The sequence below is a fragment of the Schistocerca nitens genome, chromosome 10 (assembly GCF_023898315.1).
Source record: "Schistocerca nitens isolate TAMUIC-IGC-003100 chromosome 10, iqSchNite1.1, whole genome shotgun sequence".
NCBI classification, from domain to species: Eukaryota; Metazoa; Arthropoda; class Insecta; order Orthoptera; family Acrididae; genus Schistocerca; species Schistocerca nitens.
Window position 1 is genome coordinate 228,188,183 of NC_064623.1, and position 25,583 is coordinate 228,213,765.

Here is a 25,583-nt window from a genome sequence, read left to right on the forward strand (position 1 = left end):
ACTAGAATCTCTTTGGATTTTCTGCCAGGTTTCGGCACAAAATTTCTTTGCGGAAACTATTGGAAGCCTCTCGCATTGAAGGTCGCGCTAAATTTCGAGCTTCTGTGAAAGATCGACAATCTTGGCAATTTTGCGTCTGTTTAAATATGGTATGTTTCTTTAGTTGTTTCTGCAACAGTGTTCTCACTCGTTTTGTGTACCAAGGAAGATCACCTCCGTCGTTTGTTAAACTATTTGGTATAAATCTCTCAATTGCTGCCGATACTATTTCTCTTAATTGAAGCCAAATCTGGTCTACACTTACAGTATACTATTAAATTGGAAGTAGTGGAGATTGACTCTCAGGAAAGCTTCACGTGAATTTTTATCTGCTTTTTTGAATAGGTATATTTTTCGTTTATTTTTGGAGGATTTGGCGTTTCCGGTATTCAGTCTCGCTACGACATCTCTGTGTTCACTAATCCGTGTATTTGTTGCTAAGAGGCCAAGTGTGTTTCCACAACCGTTTACTATTCGCGTGGGCTCATAAACTAACTGCTCAAAATAATTATGAGAGAATGCGTTTAGCACAATTTTGGATGATATTTTACGCCTACCTCCGGAATTAAATATGTATTTCCAGCAACATATCGAGGATTAATTAAAGTCACCACCAACTATAATCGTATGAGTCGGGACCGTGTTTGAAACCAAACTCAATTTTTCTTTGAACCTTTCAGCAACTGTATCATCTGAATTGGCAGGTCGGTAAAAGGATCCAATTATTATTTTATTCCGGTTGCCAACAATCACCTCTGCTCATTCTAACTCACAGGAAGTGTCTACTTGAGTTTCGCGACAAGATAATCTACTTCTAACAGTAACAAACACAGCCTATCCTTTGGGAACACGGTTAGGTTCTTCGCGAAAATTTCGGCTGTTACCTCCAGTTATAGCCAACTTTGAGTGCCTATAACGATTTGAACATACTGCTTGCATCAGGGCCAGAGGTGAATCAGTGCGTTCTCGACTTGCTCAGTTTGTGAAGCCATTTCTCTCGAATAAATTATTTGAGTTTTTGAAACAGTGAAATATGTTTGTCTGTAGATGTACAGCACATCCACCGGTATCCGTCCCATTCGGGTAGTTCCTTCGTGGTGCCCCGTTTCTTTTGTCTTGCAGTGTATAATATTCATCTTCAAAACGAACGTTATGAGGAAATGACATATCGCAATGTCAATAAGGTATGTTATCCGACGAGGAATGGTGAAAATTTGAAGCAAAAAAGCTCCTATGGACATATGACCCATTCCGAACGGTTTCCGAGACAGATCACGTTTAATATAGATGGGCACCCATGTAAAAATGGGACAGATGGGAAGAAGTAAGTAAGCTGTTCATAATGCTGTCAGATAATACCGTAGACGGCTTTTGTCACGTATGATTCCTGATCGTGGAGTGTTTACGAGAATTTTCAGCACATTGCTTGAAACAGGTATTCTCCCAAGTTCCCATTTTTCTTCTGAACGTGTAGCTCAACGACGTGTACAGTAACAGCGACACACGGTTGAAATGGTGTCAGCGTAACCTTACCACCAGCATACGAAGACCTCACGAACCGACATCCCACGAACACGTGTATGGCGAACGCTACATTCGTGAAATGTGTACCCGTTTCACGTCCAGCTTCTCCACAATCTTCACACTGGCGACAAAGCCACTGGACTTGAATTTTGTCCCTGGTTAAATGACAATCGCCATTTGCCTCCATTAGTCGAAGCCACGTTTACGGGGAATGGAATCAACAAAACACGTAATAATCATCGATGGTCACAGGAGAGTCTATCCGTTGCAGTGGAAACTTATTTACAAGTTCGCTTTTCGATCAGTTGTTGGTGCGGCGTGGTCGGTAAGATGTTAATGGGCCTAGTCATCTTAGAAGAGCGAATTAAGGGACAGAATGACTTACATTTTATGGAGAACAGTCGAATGCTTTGAGGGCGCTGCTTTGGGCACGTCGACAGCAGCGGCACTTCCAGCGTGGTGGAACCAGTCCTCATTTTACCAGACGTATGAGGGAACGTATCAACCTCACTTCGATCCGATGGTCGTGGTAGTGCAATAAACGGGCCACCAAGATTGCCGGATCTTACGCCGTTAGATTTTAGTGTTTTGGGTTAGATGACGTCTGAGGTTTGAAAACGAAAGGTTATAACACTCCTGTCTGCTACTGCTATATCATAACCTTAAAGTTGGAGGCAGGTCGTGAAATAAAACTATCTTATTAAAGCAATTATGGTATAACGCAACAGAGTAGTGTTACCCTCTGAGAGGAATTTTGTTATGTTGACCGTGTTGTGAAGTGTTGTGAAGTGAAAGTCAGAATTACGTAATTACTCAAACAGTAACAAATAATGTTTTACGTAGCTACACTGTTTAAAGAATAAGGAAAATCGTCGCCAGCCTAATTAGGCAAGAGAAAGATTAACGTTCTCGTTTAAGAAAGTAGGTATGAGTAACTTTAACGGATAAACACAACCTATACTTTACCACACGCGAGTGCAACGAACTCTGACACCTGCATATGTTCTCGGTTAAGATTGGAAGCTAACAGAGCAGAACAAACTATTTGCGTAAATATAACAGATCACGAAACACACTATTACTTTGAGGGCTTATTCAAACTAAATGGTTTTTATAACATTACTATTAATATTCACTGCAGAATCATAAATTGCACATAGGTTAAGTATTATTTTTCAAACACTTCCCTAATTGACATAGAATTATAAATGTTGTTCACTGCAAAATTATGAGCTGGTAATAGGTTAAGTCTCTCTCAGTTAAATACTTTACTATTTAAAATGAAAGTTAATTGGAATTCACTAGCAGGTTACTTCTCACTGTCTTTCGAATAAAGACATTATTGTTTTCATTAATAGTGGTAAAGGATAACCTGTGGATTTTATTAAACTATTAATGTGCACTTTCAATACCCAAAAGAAACACGTGCTTAGCAAGCATGGGTATATAACTTTCCATAAATGCAGTTCACGACTTTTACTACAGTGAGACACAATGTTGACAAACTTACAAGAAACTGACTCACCTTTTAAAATTTACTACAGGCAGCACTATGATCATTAACTAAGCAACACCTTATAAGCCTCAGTTTTAAGAGCTTTTAATCTTTAAAAGAAACTGCAAATTGTCTTTATTACCACAATCTTCTACTTTCAAGTAAATGATTAAATATGTGGCTTTGAAACTCCACAATACTTTAAATTAGACTGCTTCCATCCCTGGGAGGCTTTCACAAGACTACATTTACTACCTCCCACAATTTCACTAAATCCACAGTAAATCTGTACACTCCCTTCTGTCCAAAGATCAAACAACATTATTTAATGTTCTGAGGCTTTCATTTTTTTCACAAACTATGACACTCGGTAATCATAGTTCAAATGGAGAGGAACCTGAGAGGTGTTGTGATAGGAAAAAAATCAAGGTAGGTACATGAATTCAGTTATAAGTTACCTTATATTTGAGCACACTAACACATCCAATGAGCTGATCCTTCACTGTACATTATTATAGTACTCCTCTTCAGAGATTGCGCAATGTGGTGGCAACTGCATGTTGGCAGGTGGATTTGCAGGGAGAATTGCTGGACTCTGTCCCTTCTTGGTGGCGATGATGGATACCAATTCCAGAAGCGTTCCCGCTATTTATCCATCCATCCGAGGCATTGGACAGTGGCAGAAAAAGCCTCTCTCGGAACTAGCACAATATACAACTTTTACATGGCAGTGCACAGTTTGGTAGCTCGTCCCCGACTGACTCTTGGTTCCACTTTTTCTACCTACCCAACCACAATATGCGCGCGCTACACTGTTCCGTTCCCGAGGGGAACCACTACACCTTTTATATACTAAAGAACTAAGAACCCTAACTGAGGATCAGCAGTTTACATAACAGCAACCAGACACATTAAATAAAACAGAACATTTGCACATATTGACATTTCTACAAAAAATTATTCACACAGAAATTACAATTATATACAGTACGTTTTGTTCCCTCCAAATGGGACAAAGAATTTAAATGACAGATATACTACATTGCATAGAATCAAACCACGACATCAAAGTTTTAACAAAGAAAGGAGTATACAATTTTATGTTATCGATTCAAACACATTTACAGATACTCAACGATGTAACATTAAATAAAACAAAAGCAAAATAAATCGGTAGAATATTAGAGATATGGTGTTACAAGGTAAAGACGCCAGATGAACCGCATCATGGACGTCGCTGCCCTCGTCATGGAACGTGCAGACACACTCACACAAGCAACGTAATGTGTTCTCCTAAGAGTGCACAAATGCACCGAAGTTGGAGGTAGGATATTCGAACGTTTATTGTGAACTGTACAAGAGCCGCTATGTAATGCTGAAAGGTGGATGAATTAAATGTATGTTTTCTTCAATTGATAATTTATAAAACGCATGTTCTAATGTTTAATAAGTGTTGTACGTGTGTCAACCTAACCGTGTACTGAAAATAATTAAGATCGTACGTTAAATGTTCTCTGTCTCGTACACCATTCGGAAATATCAATACAAACTTTCTTGCTCCAAATAATCGTCGCTGGTCACATAAGACGGCGCTTCCGCGAATAGGGGCGGGGCAGCGAAGGGAAGAGAACTGCGCATGCGCGGCAGCAGAGAGCGGGCGAACAAAGTGCGCGTTGCCGAACTGCGTTGCTGCGGACAACAGCCAGGCTCGTTTGCCATAGAGTAAATATCTCTGGAGTGAGCACTGCGTTCTGCGCATGTTGTCAACATTAAACCAGGACAGTCACGTGTTTTCGGGACTTCGCTGTGCGTGTGTGCTTTCCGCAGAGTTTGAAGTTTATAATATCAAGAGTTTTTGTTGTGTTTTCACTGTTTGTTGATAGTGTAATAGCGATGGTGAATTACTGTTGTTGCTACGGATGCAAAGAAAAATTTGTGAAAGGAGGGATAGTAACTTTTCACGGGTACTATGTTTAAAAACTTCGAGACGCATTATAGTTAAGGCTTGATTCTCTAGACCTATTTTTCTACGATTTTGTGACTATATAATAGATATTACTGCTCGTACAAAAGCTTACACACAATCACTTCCTCTCGTAAATTTGCTAGTGGAACAGGAAAGGGAATGTTTAGTTGTTTCAGCAAATACTATCCTCCATGCATTTATCAGTGACTTGTCGCTTATGTTTGTAGATTTGAAAGACGGGAGACATATAAATTCAATAGAGTGGGAGTCTGTAATTGTCTTCGTATAATATGTGTGTCCAAACCTTTTTGTCTACTATAAAGTTACAGTAGGAGACCATGTTAAGTGTGTCTAGGACATGGAGAATGATTATGTGTGATTTATATTTTAGTTTCCCGAAGGATGAACAACGAGAAAAGATGTGGCTCTAGAAAATAAGGAGGAGTAATTTTGTTCCCACAAAAAATTCCAAAGTATGTTCAAAACACTTTGAAGAGGAATGTTTAGACAGAGAAAAATTTGGACGTGTGGGCTGAAGGTAGATTCTATACCAACTATTTTTAATTTTCCACAGCACCTACTACCAATTTCTGCATTCAGCTTAAATACATTTTCTGCACAAATCAAATAAAAAACACAATAGTGTAGCTTATCAAAGTACACATTCATCTTCTTTGGTGTATTTGGCCTTCAATTTATTTTCTTCACCATCTGATTAAGAAGCGTAAAGTATTAGTAAACATGTCCCCAAACTCATTGATTCGTGTGAATTTCCACTTCCCTTAACGGTGATATGGGTTGACTGTCACATGACCAACTGTATTTGCTTTACAGTACATTTATTCTCCGATCGCCTTTTTTCCCCCTTCTTACTCAGTCTACTATTTATTTAATAAACTGGGAGCAAGTACGTAAAATGCGTACACTTCAAAGTTTCACCAGTAAGAAAAATTGTACTTTAGGTCGCGAAAACGAGAAAATAAATACGCAGAAATAGCAGAAAAAAGGACGAATTAGCAGGGATATAATCGCTAATGTGTGGCAAATTCGGTGTTTTTCGGACACTTTCAAAAGTACTAGCGTACTGCCAAGTCGTTTTGCAAGACTATCACTGCAAAAATGTACGTCAGGCACTGTAATACTATAAAGTGCCGTATCATACCGAAAACTACCAAAAATCGAGTGCATCTGACTGTGGCACCTATCACAAAGAAGCAGAATCCAATATCACTTGCCCTTAAAATTTACTTAGCTGGTTTATTCCCGGCATCAAATGGATACTTGTTAAAATATCTGCGCAACATATATAAATAATCTACGACACGTACGAAAAGAATCTGTCTGTACTAGGGATGTAGTGACATTCGAAATATACAGGGCGCTATACAGACAAATACACGACGTCCCGAGAACACGTGACCAGGCCGACAATATATGTTCACAACACAAAATCTGTTCTGCGCATGTGAATGCTCACTCCAGAGATATTTACTCTATGTCGTTTGCCTACGGAACAAAAATCTATGAGGTGAACAGTAAATATGAAAACCAATTTGAGACGGTCATCACGAGCGAAATATTAATTCACGTCTTGACGACGTTGCGTCCACTGCTCCACAGATTGCGTGACATCGGGAGGCGAGAACAGCTGACACACCTTTGTGAAGATGTGAAGTACAATTTTTCTCAAAATGACAATTGTCTAACGACAAGATCATTGAAACTGCTTGCAATAATTATCATTTATTGCAATTTGGACTTGTAATATTATTGGGATTTCCGTCGTATGAAAGCTGTGAGTACCCTTGGAAAGGCATTCACCTATCTGTATATTAAATGATCAATTTATGAGGTGAGACCTATTCTTTGAAAGACATTTGTTTTATACAATTTACGTACCTGTAAAGATGCGCACCTAGCGCGGACGCTAATACATCGATTGCGCAGTCAAAGAAACATTTTAACAGAAGCTGAACTGAACTTTCTGCTTCGATCTAAATAAAAGATGACAGTAAAAAGTTTTTAGATCTTCAGATTCTATCGTACTTCTGCTTGTAATGTGAAAGCATAAAGAAGGTCTTGCCAGCGTGCAGACAACAGTTATTAATTAATAAAATTCAAGTAATTTATGTTCGATACTGTGAATCGGCAAGTTATTGTTATGACGGTGTTGAACGGTGCAAGAATTGTCTCGAAGGAAGGAGAAAAGTAATGACTGTAATCTGTGACAAAAACGTGAACCAAGAAACTAGTACAGGACAGGCTGAAATCTGATCGCAACATACAGTTAGAAAATTACTTATGTAAGTTATACTGTTTATAAAGAAGCTCTAATTGCTTGTGAGAATTATTAAAATATATTTAGTGTTTACCAGATTTCTTATTCTATTCTTTTCTTTATTTTTTTTTACCTCCAGGTCATATTATTTTTGTAATTATCAAACAGCCTTTACTACAGCAGAGAATACTGCGACATCCTGGTCGTGTACAGAAGGCCGCCCCTTGTCTTCTATACGAGGTGCATTCAAGTTCTAAGGCCTCCGATTTTTTTTCTAATTAACTACTCACCCGAAATCGATGAAACTGGCGTTCATTCTCGACGTAATCGCCCTGCAGACGTACACATTTTTCACAACGCTGACGCCATGATTCCATGACAGCGGCGAAGGCTTCTTTAGGAGTCTGTTTTGACCACTGGAAAATCGCTGAGGCAATAGCAGCACGGCTGGTGAATGTGCGGCCACGGAGAGTGTCTTTCATTGTTGGAAAAAGCCAAAAGTCACTAGGAGCCAGGTCAGGTGAGTAGGGAGCATGAGGAATCACTTCAAAGTTGTTATCACGAAGAAACTGTTGCGTAACGTTAGCTCGATGTGCGGGTCCGTTGTCTTGATGAAACAGCACACGCGCAGCCCTTCCCGGACGTTTTTGTTGCAGTGGAGGAAGGAATTTGTTCTTCAAAACATTTTCGTAGGATGCACCTGTTACCGTAGTGTCCTTTGGAACGCAATGGGTAAGGATTACTCCCTCTCTGTCCCAGAACATGGACACCATCATTTTTTCAGCACTGGCGGTTACCCGAAATTTTTTTGGTGTGCTTCCATTGAGCTGACTGGCGCTTTGTTTCTGGATTGAAAAATGGCATCCACGTCTCATTCATTGTCACAACCGACGAAAAGAAAGTCCCATTCATGCTGTCGTTGCGCGTCAACATTGCTTGGCAACATGCCACACGGGCAGCCGTGTGGTCGTCCGTCAGCATTCGTGGCACCCACCTGGATGACACTTCTCGCATTTTCAGGGCGTCATGCAGTATTGTGTGCACAGAACCCACAGAAATGTCAACTCTGGAGGCGATCTGTTCAACAGTCATTCGGCGATCCCCCAAAACAATGCTCTCCACTTTCTCGATCATGTCGTCAGACCGGCTTGTGCGAGCCCGAGGTTGTTTCGGTTTGTTGTCACACGATGTTCTGCCTTCATTAAACTGTCGCACCCACGAAGGCACTTTCGACACATCCATAACTCCATCACCACGTCTCCTTCAACTGTCGATGAATTTCAATTGGTTTCACACCACGCAAATTCAGAAAACGAATGATTGCACGCTGTTCAAGTAAGGAAAATGTCGCCATTTTAAGTATTTAAAACAGTTCTCATTCTCGCCGCTGGCGGTAAAATTCCATCTGCCATACGACTGCCATCTCTGGGACGTATTGACAATGAACGCGGCCTCATTTTAAAACAATGCGCATGTTTCTATCTCTTTCCAGTCTGGAGAAAAAAAATCGGAGGCCTTAGAACTTGAATGCACCTCGTACAACTCATAGCTGCCCCATTTATTAATGATTTCATTTGCAAATGCAATTTTTTTAATGTTCATTGTTAAAGGTCCCTTAGGTGATTATAAATTTCATACTGATTACGTAAAGAAATACGGACGGTTCTTTTCCAAATAATAGAAGTCTTTGCGTAATCAAAAACTAGCCTCCTTCTGACAACGATAAGGAGCCGACCAGAAGACGGACGTCTTCGACCGCTTTCGTGTTAACTGTGGCAAAGCTGTGCCAAACTGGGAATACGACATTCTAGTATGAAACACAGTATATAATTATCAGATTAAAATTGAAAGAATTGATATATATTTAACCTATTTGTTTTTTTAATCATACACGTCAAAATTAACATCAAGCACAAACCGAAATCATTATATTTGCTTCACAACTACACTCCTGGAAATTGAAATAAGAACACCGTGAATTCATTGTCCCAGGAAGGGGAAACTTTATTGACACATTCCTGGGGTCAGATACATCACATGATCACAGTGACAGAACCACAGGCACATAGACACAGGCAACAGAGCATGCACAATGTCAGCACTAGTACAGTGTATATCCACCTTTCGCAGCAATGCAGGCTGCTATTCTCCCATGGAGACGATCGTAGAGATGCTGGATGTAGTCCTGTGGAACGGCTTGCCATGCCATTTCCACCTGGCGCCTCAGTTGGACCAGTGTTCGTGCTGGACGTGCAGACCGCGTGAGACGACGCTTCATCCAGTCCCAAACATGCTCAATGGGGGACTGATCCGGAGATCTTGCTGGCCAGGGTAGTTGACTTACACCTTCTAGAGCACGTTGGGTGGCACGGGATACATGCGGACGTGCATTGTCCTGTTGGAACAGCAAGTTCCCTTGCCGGTCTAGGAATGGTAGAACGATGGGTTCGATGACGGTTTGGATGTACCGTGCACTATTCAGTGTCCCCTCGACGATCACCAGTGTTGTACGGCCAGTGTAGGAGATCGCTCCCCACACCATGATGCCGGGTGTTGGCCCTGTGTGCCTCGGTCGTATGCAGTCCTGATTGTGGCGCTCACCTGCACGGCGCCAAACACGCATACGACCATCATTGGCACCAAGGCAGAAGCGACTCTCATCGCTGAAGACGACACGTCTCCATTCGTCCCTCCATTCACGCCTGTCGCGACACCACTGGAGGCGGGCTGCACGATGTTGGGGCGTGAGCGGAAGACGGCCTAACGGTGTGCGGGACCGTAGCCCAGCTTCATGGAGACGGTTGCGAATGGTCCTCGCCGATACCCCAGGAGCAACAGTGTCCCTAATTTGCTGGGAAGTGGCGGTGCGGTCCCCTACGGCACTGCGTAGGATCCTACGGTCTTGGCGTGCATCCGTGCGTCGCTGCGGTCCGGTCCCAGGTCGACGGGCACGTGCACCTTCCGCCGACCACTGGCGACAACATCGATGTACTGTGGAGACCTCACGCCCCACGTGTTGAGCAATTCGGCGGTACGTCAACCCGGCCTCCCGCATGCCCACTATACGCCCTCGCTCAAAGTCCGTCATCTGCACATACGGTTCACGTCCACGCTGTCGCGGCATGCTACCAGTGTTAAAGACTGCGATGGAGCTCCGTATGCCACGGCAAACTGGCTGACACTGACGGCGGCGGTGCACAAATGCTGCGCAGCTAGCGCCATTCGACGGCCAACACCGCGGTTCCTGGTGTGTCCGCTGTGCCGTGCGTGTGATCATTGCTTGTACAGCCCTCTCGCAGTGTCCGGAGCAAGTATGGTGGGTCTGACACACCGGTGTCAATGTGTTCTTTTTTCCATTTCCAGGAGTGTACTTCTACTCAATAGAATTTTTAGAGATGTGTATAAGGTGTGTGTGCTGATATGCTTGACTGTAGTTAAGTGTAATCACTGAGCATAAAAAAGAATTAGTGGTAGAAAAGACTATCGTAAATATGGTCTGTAAGTTGTAATATTTTTCGCGGTTAGCGAGAATTTTGAGTGTAAACTAACTCGTTCGACATTACAGTGACAGACCGCATCTATAATCCAGTGAACAAGCCAACAATTAACCATTATCTGCGAATAACTCCATGGAATGGTGACCGATCGAAAACCACCTACATCTCGAGAAGTAACAGTTACTGTCAGTTTAGGGCCTTGAAAATGACATGTGGAAATGTCGGACTTTTGACAAATTTAGCCGGCTGCATTCTCGCGTGTTCTTAGAGCATGCAACACGGTGGGAGAAGCTTAAGTTCTCCCTGGGCAATATATTGTACATTATAGCCTGCATAATTCACAGGATTTGCCTCATTCACGATACACTGAATGTTATCCTGAATGCTTTTTTTTCCCCTACATAGCCTTATCCTTCTGCCAAATTCATTCCATAGGGCGACAATGACAGTGACATGTGGGTGAACTCAAAACTGTTTGACGCCATTCACGTAAAAGGAAGTCAAGTTTGTACGTTCTGTCACGTGACTTGTGCAGTATAAATTAACGAGCTGCAGGAGACCGGCACGAGTCTGGTTTACACGGTGCTTAATATTTTTTTATTTTTAAGCCGGGGAAAAATATCCGCTTTCTGGTGTTTTTACTCGATGTTTTCTCTGTAACAGTTGAATTATAACTGTCAATGACCGACTTCGCAGCAAGGTATGACAAGAACTGTGAATCGCGTAACGAAACTGACAGCGTTGATTTCCGAATGGCAATCACTGCTGTTTATCTTACACGTAAACACAAGTTTACTCTCAGAAACAAAGACGAAGAGTCAGTATGCAGAATAATTATCTGAGAACCTATTCCTATGAAAACTTTAAAACCGCCCGTGCCATCACTCATTTTCCAGCAGATCTTCCTGGAATCATTGTAATTGAGCCATGTTTCATCAAGCTAATACATTGTTCATCTACCTCCTTCTGTTGTATCGTGAATCTTTGTATTGGATGTAGTTCGTACTGCACCTATGTCACTTTTTTGAACTAAAATCTCTCTTCTTAACATATCAGGAATCAAAGTCTTCTAAAATTCTGTACATTGACGAAGCGCTTACCACTGAAGCTAATTTTCTCCTGCATAACTGTAACACGTTTTTGTGACTTCGGCCTTCATCATTCACATGGAGCACTTTAAAACATCGTTGTTAGAACCATCCATTTCTGTTACAGGTTCCTCGCAATTTCGGTGCTATCCAGGCGACACGAAACCAACTGTTTCTACGGTTCCTACAACTCTGACACTTCCATTGACAATTCTTTTTACAGTTCTCTTGCCGACACCACATGGTTCTGGAGTTCGTTCTTGTGTCTTCCAATGTTAACAGTAGGAGACCAGCTTTCAAATTCACGTATGAGAAAGTTATAAATGTGGTAAATAATCCCCCTCGCCTGCTTGTGAAGTAGTTCACATTCATTGCCGTCACCAGGCTTTTTTTTTAATCGCACTTAAACATTTAGACATGCACATTCACAGCTATACTGCTACAAGAAAAAAAGAATTCCCAAGAAACTGACTGTCGTCAAGTGCGGCAACAGTGCAGTACGTAGGAACGGGATTCTCGCTCTCTAGCTATAACTCCCTGCTAGTCACTGGCTGCCAGTGACTAGTGGAGGGGTATGCGCAGAAGGGCTGAAAACTGGGCCGCCTTCCTACATGACGGACAGTAATGCAACTTTTATGATTATTGTTATTATTATTATTATAGTTTCTAGTTACTGGCTCACTCATTTTTACATGGCATTGTTATAATGACTAAGCGTTAAACAACAAGTTGTCACGAAGTTAACAATGTTCTCCATTACTCTGACGAACCGTTCTGCACGCTTTCGATGCAGCTGCCTTCTGCATTTGCTAACTGACTGAAGGGTGCAGACTTAGACCGTTAGGCTGTTCACAGTCTGTTTGGGGCAAAGTTGTTGCCCGATATTAGGAAACGGTCGATGTGTTCAGACTCCTGCTAACACACGGCCTTCCCTCATCTGCCAGGTGTCTCTACACGTGCCCATTTTCCCACTGCAGGCGATCTGTAATATACGGGTGTTGGGTACAGCGATGTCCTTAGGGATGGTCACTTGTTCAGCATTACAGCGCACATTTACGTCAGACCTACACGGTGTTCCGTGGGCGAGAGTACACGTTCATTTCGTTGTTACGAGATTTAGCTTATATGTAGACATATACTTCCATTACTGAAAAGCCAAGCATACGTTTACCTCTTGGGAAGTACGTCACGCAAAAAGCTTTCGTCATTGGCGGTGCGTCGCTGAAGCCATTTACGTTGTCAGTCATTTCTTGAGGAACGGCTCTGTCGCTTCCCTGACTGCTGCTTTCACCTCATCCGTATCGTGTAGCCGCTGTAAAATAAACTTTTATACTATCCCACGTGAAAGAAACAGATGCTGAAAGATCAGGTTACCTCGGCGGCCGTGCTCTGTGCCCGAAAACGTCTGACGTTCGTCCACATCTACATCATACCCTGCAAGCCACCTAACGGTGTATGGCGGAGAGTACTTCTGGTACAATTAACTGAACTCCCCTAATCCGTTCCACTCGAGAATAGCGCGTGGAAAGTATGATTGTCGGTAAGCCTCTGTATTAGCTCTAATTTCTCGAAATTTATTTTCGTGGTGATTTCACGAGATGTATGTGTTGTTCGTACATCCACAGCTGAAATGGAGGACAGTGGGACGTCAGCTGGTATAAATTTATATTAAAAATGAAGAAATTCGTCCAGCTGTGTTTTGCCAAAATAAAATCGACGCCTTAAATACAACTGGATGAATTTCTTCATTTTTAATATAAATGAAGTAATATGTTGCCCGACTCTTCCTGGGAAGCACTCTCTCGAAATTTCGATAGTAAAGCTCTTAGTGATTGCGCGACGCCTTTCTAGTAAATTCTGTGACGGACTATGTTGAGCACCTCTGCAACGCTCTCGCGCCTGCTAAATCATCCCGTGGCGAAACGTGCAGGTCTTCGTAGGATCTTCTCTTTTATGTTAGCAGAAGAGGCAACACCGTGTTACGAGTGGGGGACGAAATGCACGCGTTTTAGCTCACGCAAGCTGGCGTGAGGAGGGAAGAACTATACTGACATGAGGTCTGGAATATGACAAGGAATGAGAATTCAGAAAGCGGACGTAATTAGTTTGATACTTAACTTTAATCATTAATGATGAACGTCGCTCTTGTCGGTACATGATTCACAATATTATCCGTTCAGAATACATTCTTGAAGTAATTATAGTAACTGAATATGGCGCCTTGCTAGGTCGTAGCAAATGACGTAGCTGAAGGCTATGCTAAACTGTCGTCTTTGTAAATGAGAGCGTATGTAGTCAGCGAACCATCGCTAGCAAAGTCGGCTGTACTACTGGGGCGAGTGCTAGGAAGTCTCTCTAGACCTGCCGTGTGTCGGCGCTCGGTCTGCAATCACTGATAGTGGCGACGCGCGGGTCCGACGTAAACTAACGGACCGCGGCCGGTTTAAAGGCTACCACCTAGCAAGTGTGGTGTCTGGCGGTGACACCACATTCTCTGTCTATTCTGTCACTCTTACCTGGTAAACATCCCATATTGATGAACAATACTCAGGAGTCGATCGAAGAAGCGCCTTACAAGCCACTGCCTTCGTGGACGAGTTACAGATTTTTAAATATTTTCCCTGTGAATTTCAGTGTGCGATCTGCTTTTCCTACTATCTGTTTCATGTGATCATTTCTCTTAAGGTCACACTGGATGTTAGTCCTAGGAGCAACTGCCAGACCCTGCACGGTAGGACATTCTGCTAATCGATACTAACATCGATTCTTTCCTATAGACAACCGCATCATCTGCGAACAGTCTCAAAGAGGATCCGACGCTTTCTGCTAGATCATTTATATACACTATAAACGATCCTATCACATGTCCTTGGGGTAATTCAGAAGTAACGTTTATATCTGTCAGTTTTTTCTGTTGAGAGCTACGTGTTGAGTTTTATCTCCAAGGTAGTCTTGAATCAAGTGATAAATTTTGTCCGATACTCGATAAGCTTGTATTTTCGCCACCAAACGGCAGTGCGGTACTGCGTCAAGTGCCTCGTTGAAGGCAAAGAACGCGGCATCAACCTGAGCGCCATTGCCTCAAGCGCTACGGATCTCGGGACGGAACAGAGCGAGCTGAGTTTAGCAAGATGTCTGTTTGCGGAATGTTGACCATTATAGAGGAGATTTTTGTTCTTGATAATTGTTGAGCATGAAATGCGTTCCATAATTCTACAACCCATTGACGTCAACGATATAGGCCTATAATTAGCATATTGACAAGCCCATCGAGATGACAGTTTATGTCTTCAGATGTCATCCTGGCAACGTTGCCCAGTAATTGCGCCTACGCACTTTATCTCCCGGCTCTAACCCTTGAGCCACTTGAAACTTCGAATCCTGTTTCACAGCCTTCTGCAAAAAAATGCGTGGGAATTTTATTGTTCTGTAAATGCTACTGAGAAATGGTAGTTGACTTTATTGCAGAGCTGCATGAAGTCGTCGAAGAGTTTCCGGCGTTCGAACTGCCATTTCACGTCCCCTACGCTGCAAATTTGCTACAGATTTCTACTTCACAACACTGTTTTGCCCGCCTGGTTACTGTCCTTGTGTCTGGCATACGGAATTGGCGGTCTCTTCAGAGGCGCTTTGTACACTGGACAGACAGCTCGGATGCTCTGCACACGACAGAACACGTCCAGTGCGTCAGTAGGCGCCTACGCTGGCCAATGTTCCGTACAGGACAGAATGGCGGCCTATAAGGATCCGATTAGATGTGGAAGGAGCGTCGTTCAATAAGAAATGCAACACATTTCCTTCTCGGCCAATTACTGTGGAAAAAAATGTGGGATTTCTTGTGGAACATCGTGGAATATTCCCGCTTCAGCCCCTATAGTGTCGTGAAGTTCCGCTAGGTGGCTGTAGACAGCTGTCACCCCTGCAGTGTTGGAACGTGCGGACACTCTCGTCCGAGGTGATCCACGGGTCGTACTCACCTGGACGTCCTTGTCGGTGGTGCTGACCCGCGCTCCCACCGGTTGGGGTACTCACAGATGTGTGTCCTTTGGGTTCCTCGATGCGTAACAGAAAATCATAAAGAGCAACGGAGGTCCATCTGTGTGGAGTTTCTCGCGCGTTACGAGGGTGACGGTAACAGTTTTTTGTCCCCCACAACCGACGGAGCATGGGTTTTTCACATCGATCCGGAAACAAAAAGACAATGTATTGAGTGGCGCCACGTCACACCTCCTCGGAAGAAAATGTTCAAAGCCGCACCCTAAGTCGGTAAAGTCAGGGCAACGGTGTTCTGGGACTCTGAAGGCTCATTCTGTCTCACGTCCTGCCACGTGTTACAACGATCAACTAACGAGTATTGGGCTACCGTCAGGAAATTGAAGCAACGACTCGGGCGTGTTCGTTGCCGCAACATGACTATGCAGGGCGTCACACAAGTGCGAGGGCCCGAGAGGAGTTTTCTAACCTCACTGGGCAGTTCTTCCTCATCGACCCTACAGCTCGTGACTTCCATCTCTTCGGTCCACTCTGCAGGAAGGAGTGAGTGATGACGGGGGGGCTGCTGGGATGTCGCCTCCGTCGTCGACCAGAAGACTGGTGCCGTGCAGTCATACTGGCGATGTAAGACCGTCGCATTGGAGAAGGGTTGTTGAAAAGTAGGCTTTTTCGTAGCCAAAAGAGTGGGGAACAATGTGGTGTATCGGAATCCTGAATAAAACCAACCTGCCTTCAGGAAAAAATGTGTTGCGTTTTTTACTGAACACCGCTCGTAGATGGTGTGGGAACTTCTACACGTTGACACGGTGGCCGACCGAAAACGTACAGTTTCCCGTAGGTCATTGTGTAATGCAGTGGAATAGTGTACTGGCTATTGTGCTGCGGTTCTAGTAAATACTCTACTTTTTATTTTCTAAAAGAGTGAGTATTTTGTCCATACTATGGAGCGAAGTCTTCCATTAGTTAGTAATGTTGTTTCAACTGTAAGATGTCGTGCTCTCGTGACCTTCATTGCTTATATATTCCGCCCTCACAATCATATTCCGCACATCAAGACGCTTCATTCGAACCCAAACTCGATAAGATAAAGTCAATGTTGTATGAATTCATGTAAACGCTATGCAAATAACAAATAAGTTCCAAGTGCACACCGAGGTTGAAATACTCGAGGCTGGCATACACACACACATTCAATACACGACAGTCACAAAAGCTTTTAGTTTGGGAGAGGCAAACTGCACACTAGGAGGCCGGTCCCTTCAGAGGACGAGTCGACGTATTTACGTCAGCCGGCGACCGCCCGTAGAGCAGACAATGTGTGCCCGAGTGAAAGGGAGAACGACCCTGTGTTCGGCTTAAAAGCAAATTCTGCTACATTGTGTGGGAGCGCCAGCCTATGCATTCTTTACAAACATAGCATGCAGTTTAACAGGTTTTCACAGGGAGACAGCAAACGCCAAACGCCGATGCTACAATTTCCAGATTGGTCGGCTTAAACGAAACGTCATTCTCCCATTTTAGAAGAGCAATGCTGATTGGTAAACGATATTTCTGATGCCTTGAGCTGAAGGAATAATGGAAGAGACCGAAAGATATACCCCTTCACATCTGGCATGGAGAGGCACCGTTCCGTTGTCGCTCTTGGAGCGAGGAACAAGTCTCTCCTCAGTACTTCACTGGGAGAGCACCTCTGTTGAGCGCGAATCGAAGTGCGATTCTATATTGAGTCATTGCGATTAAGCGTTGTTCACTGTGTTGGCCACCACACTTATTGTGCGGTGTGAAAAGACAGAGTAATAGCTAAACGCCTGCGAGTGAATTTTGAGTGGCATCGTGGTGGACTGGTTACCTGACGGTGTACCACACCAATAGTTAGACTAGGGGCGAATAGGGGTCCTTGACTTCATCAAGGCATAGGGAGAGTTTGATTGGCGAAGGTCAATCCAGATAGAACGAGAATTATCTTATTTGTCAGCAGTGAGCTACGCAGATAGCAGTCATCACAGCTTACGGTATTGTGTGCTACAACTATTGCGAGCCCCATATTTCCTCCACAACAGAACACTTCACTGCATTTCACATGTGACAGCCTCGACAGTAGCTAGCAACATTCTACTGGATAATTATTGAAGTTGAGTAGGTGCAGCTCTCAGCCATTCGGCCAAGTCAATAACAGTCTTAAACTCTGTATAGAAATTTCATTATCGAATCCTATCCTTAAGAGGTAACTTCACATTCTGAAAAGAACCCGGAAATAACTTGTTCAGTTGATAACTAAAAGTGTCATTGTGATTTCCTTGAATTTTTGCAAAAAAGATAATAATTTTCGTTAGTTTCATGTTTTTCTTACACTAACTAGCACTACTCCAGTACCCAAGTATCCCACTAGTTACTTAAGTAATTTTGTGAATTTTTGTGTCATTTCCTTACAGCGGATGACTCCAGAACATATGTATTGGTGAAAGTTTTTCAGGCATTTCTGTTTAGCACGGTAGGAGCGTCTGTCTGACTTCTGTAGTAGTGTGTGGGTGAAAATTGCATCTTGCAGCAGCCACAGGGTAAAGGGTACATCTCAGATTAATCGGTTGTGCAGAATGACAGAATAGCACCCACACGTCACCAATGTGATGATTTTTGTGGACCTTACAATGCCTTTTCAAACGTTACTTGGGTTCCAGAGTTTTGCACCCAGATGTAATGTTTCCATTCCGTCTACTTCTCATCCCCAACCTTCTTAGAATCGCCATCTATTGTAAGAATCTAGTTACGTACGTTTTCTTTACTCCCTGATAAAATATTAATTGGATATATAAATTAGGAACATATTAATTTGAATATGGAAGGAGTGGGGAAAAATTATTTTTACTAATGACATGTCGAAAAATTTGTTACATATCGTCGTCAGAGATATTTGGAGCCGCCAGCCGGTTTCGAGTCCTGGCCAACGTGGCATTTAAGAGTCCTGGTATGTGTGAGATGCAGCCGCGAGGTATCAGGTGAGGGGCAGCATTCACAACCCACCACTGTCAACAAAGAACAACTAACTGAACTGTATAATACAGTAGCGTGTCGATGTTTCGAGTCTGGGAATTACGAGTTTCCCATAAGCGAGCCTCGTAAAATTTTTTAAAAAGGCTATGTACATTGTATGGATCCTAGATGCGTTTCCTCCGTACCCTCACAGCACTCCTGGTACTCGTGTCGGTGCCAACGGTCTCACGCGTACAGTTCTGCTGGTTTTTAATAGTTTTCACAAGAAAACCTCTTGTTGAAAGGTGTTTTCATTGCCCGTACAGCACAGGCTTGTTTCGTTTCCTTTGTTGAGTGTTTTTGTTTGTACACCTACAAAATAGGTGCTGTAACAGAGGAAAGGAAAGTTTTGAATTTGAGTGTTGTGTTACAAGCACTGCAACGATCTGAGAAAGGAAAATCAATTTAACATCTTCAACTTTTGTTGTCCTGTCGTCCTGAATTTTGTGTAAACTACGGTATGTTGGCAACTTTTACTTTTGGACCGTCTAACTGCAACTGAATGAAACACGATTTTGGCGCCATACGCGTTCCGCCGTTATTCTTTAAAATTATCAATATCCTCTAAAAAGAAAATCAATTTTTTTCAAAGAAAGGCCTTGCTGTCGCATGCGGTGTCGGCGAAGTTATTAACGGTGACTGGCGACAAAAACGACTTAAACTGGAATACTTTTCTTGAAAGAAATGCTATGAAGTGTCTCTCAACCGAAGAACTATAAAGAAGTCGGGGTTTGAAAAAACAAGTGAGGCGTTGTGGACGTGGTTATCTTTTGAGTATCGTTCTGTTTCTTTACCCCTCATAAATTTCGGTAGTCCGAGTTTGAATAGATCGAGATGGTCCTATCGAGGCCGCACTGTGCTCAGTCTTAGCATTCTGTGCATTTTGGACTGCCGTCTCAGATACTTTGTGTAGTGTTCTCAGTACGCTGCGAGTGTCAGCCGTGGTCAGAACGCCGTTCCGTGCGGTTATGACTGCATTATGTCGCGGCTACGTGTATCGGAATGTGGGCAGGTTGTTTGTGGTCGTAAGGTGAGTGTGTCCGTAACCGAGGGAGCCGAAGTGTCGCTGCTTCAAGAAGCACCGCAACGCAGGTTTGTACCGCACAGGCGGAAGTGCGTGTAGCGTGATGGTGGCGGACGGTCGTCGAAGAGGAGGAGTGTGAAGGAACATGAGACGACGACAGACGCAAAACTGAATGTCGCACTCGCGATCCCCGTCAGCACAGAAACAACACAAACGGAGCTCTATAAGAAGGGAATTGTGGGAAGGGCAAATGTCCGTATCAGGAAAACGTGGTGCCGGTGCCATAAAATCTGGGAGCATTTAAAGGAAGTCATTTGGTCGGATGAGTTTTGTTTTACACTGATTCGACTTCTGTCCCAGAAGTGAGACACGGCGGGGTTTCGGTCACGACTTGAGCAGCCACGTCGTGGTACTGCACGTGTCCCACGGTTACTCTGCAAGATGGCGCAATGTGAAGGCTGGTCATGCCTGTCCATGGGCACACTGTGTGTTCTCCAGTGGCGGCAGCGCCCCCGTCCTCACAGCTCGCCTCGTCCAAGATCGATTCTGTGAGCACCAGGATGAAATTTTGTATCTCCGCTAGACTCCGCAGTCACCAGATCTCAATATTATTACCGGCCGAAGTGGCCGTGCGGTTCTAGGCGCTGCAGTCTGGAACCGCGGGACCGCTACGGTCGCAGGTTCGAATCCTGCCTCGGGCATGGGTGTGTGTGATGTCCTTGGGTTAGTTAGGTTTAACTACTTCTAAGTTCTAGGGGACTAATGACGTGAGAAGTTGAGTCCCATAGTGCTCAGAGCCATTTGAACCATCTTCTCAATATTATTGAGCCACAACTGGAAACTGTTTTGAATAAAAGTGGTGTTCCTACACCATATTAAGAGTCGTAATATGTTGTGCTTTTGCTGTTTCTATATTCTTATCCAACCCACGTATGCTCTAATTGAAGTATATTGGCTATGTAGCTCCCTCCGTATCCCCTTCCCTCCTCCCACGCCCCCCCCCCCCCCCCCACTCACTCTCTCTCGCTCACGCACACACACACACACCAGAAAACACACAGCGCACGTTTCTTCGCTGACCTCACCGACCCCAGCAATAGCTGCCGTGTACGACGGAATTTCGTCACCTCATTATTCCGCAGAATATTTCCGAACCCGTTGGGAATTTATCATAAAGACCACGGTGAAGTCACGCGCGTGATTAATGGCGATTTCCCTACTTTTCGTTTTACGTAAATGTTATTGCTCTTAGCGTGTTGTAGCAGGAAAAAATCCGCAGTCCGTTTCAAGAAGTAAACACGTAGCTAGGAGCTAGGGAGAATCTTGATTACGGAGTCGACTGGAACACAGGCGATGCAATTCACCGGCGTTGCGGACAAGAGCCGAGGTAGCTCGCCGGCACACGCGATTGCTCAAACAACTACTTTAATGTAAATGGCCTATTCTCGTCGATTTCAGTGTGATAAATCCTAATACGACAAGTAAAAGAATTTTATCAACCACCATTCTCTTACAATTAATACGAGGTATTTAAAATACGTATTTTTAGAGAACACGATAATATATTTAATATACTATTGAAGTTAATATGGAGATGAAATTTCGGTGGCAGTTTCCACATTGGTTAGCTTATAACGTAACATCTGTGATAAACTCTGTGCTTCTCCTCCATTTTAATCAGGCGATCCTGCGGGCAGCCTCCTTATTCCTTACATCATCAACATCGCTGTATAGCACATCTCCTTCTCCGATTTTCCCACATTTCATGATTCACTACCATACAATACCATGCTGTAATCGCACATTCTCAGAAATTCCTTGCTCAGATTAAGGCCGGCTTATGTTACTAGTAGACATCTCTTGGCCAGGAATTCCGCGTGTATAATTTACTTTTTCTGTCCCATTCGCTTCGTCTGTCATGTGTTGTGTTGCTTCCTGGGTAGCACAACTCCTTAGATTCGTCTGTCTCATCCTCCCTAATTTTGAGGTTGAGTTTATCGCTAATGTCGTTACTGCTACTTCTCATTATTTACATCTTTCTTCGATTTACTCTCTATCCATATTCTGTGCTCATCAGACTGTTCAATCCATTCATCAGTTCCTGTAATTCTCCTTCACTTACACTGAGGATATCAATTTCATCAGTGAATCTTATTGATAACCCCTCGCCTTGAGTTTTAATTCCATTCTCTAACCTTTTTTTATATTTGCGTCACTGTTTCTTCGATGTATAGACTGAACAGTAGGAGCGAAAGAAAATGTCCCTCTCTTACAGCCTTTTTAAGCCTAACACTTTCTTCTTGGTCTTTCAGTCTTATTGTTGCCTCCTTGTTCATGTACGTATTGTATATTACCGTATAGCTTACCCCTATTTTTCTCAGAATTTCCAACACCTTGGACCATTTTAAGTTGTCGAACGCTTTCTGAAGGTCAACAAATCGTACGAACATGTCTTCGTACTTTTTCTCAAATCGTGTTTCAGTTACCAGTCGCAACGTGAGAAGCGCCCCTCTGGTGCCTTTACCTCACCTTAAGTCAAACTCATAGTAATATAAGACATTCTCAGTTTTCTTTTCCATTGTTTTGCATATTATCCTTCTCAGCAACTTGGATGCGTGAATTATTAATCTCAGAGGACGGAGCATGAAATCTACAGAATCATTTACAGTTGTAGAGAAGCAATTGAAGAGTGCCCTACGGAGATTTGTTGGGGTCCTTGCTTTTCGTTTTGTATATCCACGACTCGGTACACAATATTTACAGCAACCTCGTTACTTTTACAAATGACGGAATTACTTACTGTGAAGCATTGCCTGAAAAAATCTGCGCAAATTTTAAGTCAGAGCTTGAAAAGATTTCAGAGTGGTGCAAATATTGGGAAATGTTAAGTCGTGCAGTTTACTAAAAGTAATAACGCAAATGCTGGGACTACAGCGAAGACATATCAAAGCAGTGGAGTAACAATGCGTGAGGATACGAAATGGTATAATTAAATGTGCCCAGCGGGAGGCAGACATCGCTTCATTGGTGGGATACTGGGAAAATGCAATCAGCCTTTGAAATGTGACTGCTTGCCAAGTACATATGCAACTCATCGCAGAATAATATTCAAGTCTGTGGCACTCATACAGTAGAGAACTAACGGGGGTGCTGAATGTCTTTGAAGAAGGACACCAGCAGCCGGTTGAGACACAGGCACCGGCAGGGAAGTAAACAATTTATGACGTTTTACGATTTCCTAATCAGGATCGAATTACATAGTTTCATCTGTAGTTTAGTTCCTGGATTTCTGCGTGTTAACTTAATATGTACTAGACACAGCTCTCGCGTTTTCGTTTGTGTCGGAAAGCGCTCCGATTTTGCGGAATTTTAGAGTTCATAACCAGTAGTGAGTTATTTAGTTTCAGTTGTGTGCTTCAGTATTTAAGTTTTTGAATCTCAGCGTGTTAATCAAATTTACTTGAGACAATTATTGCATTTTCCTCAGTGTCTACATTAGAGTTTCGTACCGCTGTCGATAGTCGTCTGTGTGTCTGTGTGTGTTTTCCACTATTTTCATTATAGACAGGGACTGTGATTGCTGAGTGTGGATGCGAGCCTACTTGATGACACTTCGCTCTCAGCTTCATGCTATATTGGCTTCACTTACACAGGTGGAGGTTGCAATGGATTGGCGTCACTGTTTCGGACCGGCGGTCGGCACCCAACGGACGTCCAGTATGGCCCACGAGTCCTCCGATCGGTCCCCACCGGTGGCCAGCCCAGTCACTGCTCGCACTGACGCTGACCCCTCATCCGCGATCAAGTGGGAGGCGGCGGAAGGCTTCCCAGGCGGCCGCGCTCGAGGCCTCCTCGGTTAGACTGACGGGTCCCAGGCGCTGCCTGTGGCCGGCACCGTCGCTCAGCCAGCCACTGTCGCCTGTCCTGTTTCAGAGGAAACCCCCCAGCCCGCAAGATCCGTGCGATCTCAGGCGGTGGGGTTCTTGGTAGATGGAAGCTCCAATATCAGGCGCGTTATGGCGCCCCTTACGGACTTAACTGCGAACAAGGGGAAGAAAGCCAATGTGCACTCTGTGTGCGTACCGGGTGGAGACATTCCAGACGCGGAACAGGTCCTTCCAGATGCCATGAAGAGCACAGGGTGCAGCCAACTGTAGACTGTGGCTCAAGTCGGTACCAATGACGTGTGTCGCTTTGGATCAGGACCTGTTAATCCACCTATTGTGAATACAAAAGTAAATCCTAGAGCTCATAACACTGGTGGGTAGAACTTAAATTTAGTTCCATGTAAGAGATTCTCTGGTTTCGGGCGGCTATCAGAAGTGGTAATGGCTGCAACGAAAGCAGAGCTGAGAATTTGCTGCACAGTCGACAGGACCGATTGCGGATCTCTGGTACAGAGCCGAGTGGGGGGTCTGAATCAGAGGCTCAGATGGTTCTGCGACCGTGTAGGCTGCAGCTGCCTCGACTGATCATTATGGACACTGAAATCTGGCTAGCCCTGTACATGAGATTAGCCGAGATTTGTGTGAACGATCTAACTGTGTTAGGCTAAATACAGTTGGCAGTGGCGTGTTCGTTGCTGTTATAAGTAGTTTATCTACTCGCTAAATTGAACTAGATAATTCCTGTTAGAATGGATAGGGGTCATTCTTGGCACCCGAAATAAATTAAAAAGTAGATCCTTTTATCGACCTCCTGACTCAGATGATACAATTGCTGAAAGGTTCAAAGAAAACTTAATTTCCAACATTTACCCGATTCATACAGTTATAGTTGGTGGTGACTTCCATTTAGCCTCGATATGTCGGTTAAAATTCTAACATTCTGCATGGTGTCTGTTTGTTCTATATCGTGTCTCCCTACCACTTTCGCGCAACGACGCTCTGAGCGTCATTTTAGGGAATTGACTAGTTTGAACCTGGGACCTGTTGCTGGTAAGGAGACGCCAGACCACACATGACATGTAGAATTCAGAAGAGTTCAGTGAGACTAGCGATGATATAACCAAATACTTAATGATTTCAGCGTCAGCTCCACTGCACTCCCTGTAAAAGAATCTTAATACTAACTAAATTTAGTGGAAGGGGTTCAAGGCTTTCCTATTTTTAGTTAGCTGGGAAAATAACGTCGAAAAAGCAGTTAAGTTTACCATTGGAAATTTTATTATACTCACAAAACATTGTTTTTAAATTGCACTATTGATAAAAGGAAATGTTTTAATACACGGTGGTAAAAACCAACTGCGTTCAACAAAAATGTGAACGAATATTTCCTGAATGGGTTTCCAAGTTCTACAATGGATCGAAGGATGACCTATGCCACATCACATCTATAATCTAGGTTCGAATTAAGTTTCACAAAAGAGAAAACTATGAAAATGGTCTACAGTGACCCTCAATTATCTTAAATACTCATCTAACTTGTCGTAAATTACAGTGGCTGATGTTGCTTCTCAATAACTATATAACAGAAAAATCATCGCGTGTCAAATTTTTATTTCAAGTGGCAAATCTGAACACCACGAGCTTTAATTGACGATCGACACTAGTATTACGCAAAAAGGGGGTGTAACAGATGAAACTTTTCCAGTTCTGAGTGAAGCTTTATGCGCTGTTATGCGGCATCGCGTGCGTTCATTACCTTGTC